Consider the following 2,933-nt stretch of genomic DNA (forward strand, 5'->3'; position numbering starts at 1 on the left):
TGACTGAACTGCTAACAAGCACCTCTAGTTCACATCTCCTTTAGTCAAAAGATGGGGTGACAGTGCTTGCTTATAGAAGAGAGAACCAAGAAGCTCAAATCCTTGGTAAGCCTTGAGATCCAGAAAGAACCCTGTACCCTATCCACGAAAATTTTGCGACAGGTCCATGCTGACCGAGGAAAGAGGCTAGGACGCAAAGTATAGACTTACAAGAGTAATTATTTTATTCATGCACATGAGGTGTCCCGTTTTACACATGGTTCTTATACATTACAAGCATTCAGGTTGTCGTGGTTTAACCCCACCCAGCAACTAAGCACCATACAGCCGCTCGCTCACTCCCCCCCCGGTGGGATGGGGGAGAGAATCGGAAGAGTAAAAGTGAGAAAACTCATGGGTTGAGATAAAGACAGTTTAATGGGTAAAGCAAAAGCCGCGCGCGCAAGCAAAGCAAAGCAAGGAATTCATTCACTACTTCCCATCGGCAGGCAGGTGTTCAGCCATCTCCAGGAAAGCAGGGCTCCATCACGCGTAACGGTTACTTGGGAAGACAAACGCCATCACGCCCAATGTCCCCCCCTTCCTTCTTCTTCCCCCAGCTTATATACTGAGCATGACGTCATATGGTATGGAATAGCCCTTTGGCCAGTCTGGGTCAGCTGTCCTGGCTGTGCCCCCTCCCAGCTTCTTATGCACCTGGCAGAGCACAGGAAGCTGAAAAGTCCTTGACTAGTGTAAACTCTGCTCAGCAAGAACCAAAACATCAGTGCGTTATCAACATTATTCTCATCCTAAATCCAAAACACAGCGCTCTACCAGCTACTAAGAAGAAAACTAACTCTATCCCAGCTGAAACCAGGACAGTATCCACCCCTTATTCCATACCATTTACTTCATGCTCAGGTCCCACATTATCCAATACATCCTCATTAACCACCACCCCACTTATTCTATGGACCACCCCTGTAAAATGTCTGTGAAATGTCCATAAACATCCACAAATGTCCACATAATGTCCATTGAGTTCATTTAGTCCATGACTTTGGGCTCCATCTGTGATGGTGGTCAGTCAGGACAGGAGAGGTGGTGTGTTGCGTGGAGTTATTGGGCACCAAAGCCAGCTCAGGTTGGGTCACTGCTGCACTTGCACTGCTTCTTGTAAGGCTGCTTCTCCATTGGTTCAGGTGGTTCCTGGTATGGTAATTCCTATAACATGCAACTCAGATCATGGGTTACAACAATTTAAAGGTATTTCCATTACAATCTCCACCCCTGGCCCCTTTGGGTCAGGATTAACATTGCAAGGAACTCCTCCCCTTGCTCCTAGCCTGGCTAGCAATAAGGGGTTCCTGCTACAGTAATTCCCATAACATGCAACTCAAATCCCAGGTTACAACAATTTAAAGGTATTTCCATTACAATCTCCACCCCTGGCCCCTTTGGACCAGACCATTGGGCTTAACACTGCAATGGACTCCTCCCCTTGCCCCTGCTCTGGCTTGGACTTATCCACAGACTGCAGTCCCTTAGGGGTTTACCTGCTCCAAGTGGAGCCTTGTCTATGAGCCACAGTCTCTCCAGGGGTATACCTGCTGCGGTATGGATTTATCCACAGCCACAGTCACTTAGAGGTGCACCTGTTCCCGCATGGCCTTCTCCATGGGCCACAATGCTTTCAGAGATATACCTGCTCCAGCGTGGCCTTGCCCGCAGCCACATTCTCTTCAGAAGTAAACTTGCTCCACCATGGCCTTACCCATGGCCACACGCTTTGAGGTGCTCCAGCATGACCTCATGCACAGCCACTGATGCCTCAAGGTGTACCTGCTGCAGCATGGACTTATCCACAGCCAGAGATGCTTCGAGGTGTACCTTCTCCAGCGTGGACTTATCCTTGGGCCACAATCCCTTCAAGAGGTATACCTGCTGCGGCACAGACATAACCATGGCCACAGATGCTTCGAGACATACCTGCTCTGGCATGGGCTTATCCACGTCCACAGACGCTTCGAGGTGTCCTGCTCCCGCATGGACTCATCCACAGGTCACAGTCCCTTTGACTCGAGTTCACACTGGAGTTCCAGCCTGTCCAGTACAGCAGCACAGAAAAACAGCAGAGATGCCCTGGCCATCTGCCAGCCCAGGCACATGGCCATTGCTGTTATCAAAATGTTCCCAGGCACAGCAGAGTAAGATGATAAGCAGTTCAGCAAGCAGCAAAAGCAAAAAGCAGCCACTAACGAGCACTAGACTCTAATATACAGTAAGGCAAGCAAGCCCCATGGCAAGTACGGAAGCCTGCCGATTAATACCTAAACAGCACTAACAGCTATAACTTCGATCTAGCACATTCCAATTAAATCAGTGGTTATCTCGAACACTTCGAGCCCCACGTTGGGCGCCAAAAAGGACTGTCGTGGTTTAACCCCACCCAGCAACTAAGCACCATACAGCCGCTCGCTCACTCCCCCCCCGGTGGGATGGGGGAGAGAATCGGAAGAGTAAAAGTGAGAAAACTCACGGGTTGAGATAAAGACAGTTTAATGGGTAAAGCAAAAGCCGTGTGCACAAGCAAAGCAAAGCAAGGAATTCATTCACTACTTCCCATGGGCAGGCAAGTGTTCAGCCATCCTCAGGAAAGCAGGGCTCCATCACGCGTAACGGTTACTTGGGAAGACAAACGCCATCACGCCCAATGTCCCCCCCTTCCTTCTTCTTCCCCCAGCTTATATACTGAGCATGACGTCATATGGTATGGAATAGCCCTTTGGCCAGTCTGGGTCAGCTGTCCTAGCTATGCTCCCTCCCAGCTTCTTATGCACCTGGCAGAGCACAGGAAGCTGAAAAGTCCTTGACTAGTGTAAACTCTGCTCAGCAAGAACCAAAACATCAGTGCGTTATCAACATTATTCTCATCCTAAATCCAAAACACA

The 2,933-nt window shown here is 49.3% G+C and overlaps 1 long non-coding RNA gene across 2 annotated transcripts; it reads right to left on the reverse strand.

Annotated features, from left to right (window-relative positions):
• Window positions 1–201: 201 nt before the first annotated feature.
• Window positions 202–2,933, reverse strand: LOC148054086 (uncharacterized). 2 transcript variants are annotated; one of them, XR_015707651.1, is made up of 2 exons: window positions 1,972–2,933; window positions 202–1,206 (listed from the first exon to the last, which is right to left on the reverse strand). It is a non-coding gene; the product is annotated as an uncharacterized LOC148054086 (long non-coding RNA). The 2 variants fall into 2 exon arrangements; XR_015707650.1 differs by having other exon boundaries at window positions 1,539–2,933.

This window comes from Nipponia nippon, unplaced genomic scaffold, assembly GCF_047370975.1.
Source record: "Nipponia nippon isolate SJK-2023a ecotype South Korea unplaced genomic scaffold, ASM4737097v1 scaffold_34, whole genome shotgun sequence".
Classification (NCBI taxonomy): Eukaryota; Metazoa; Chordata; class Aves; order Pelecaniformes; family Threskiornithidae; genus Nipponia; species Nipponia nippon.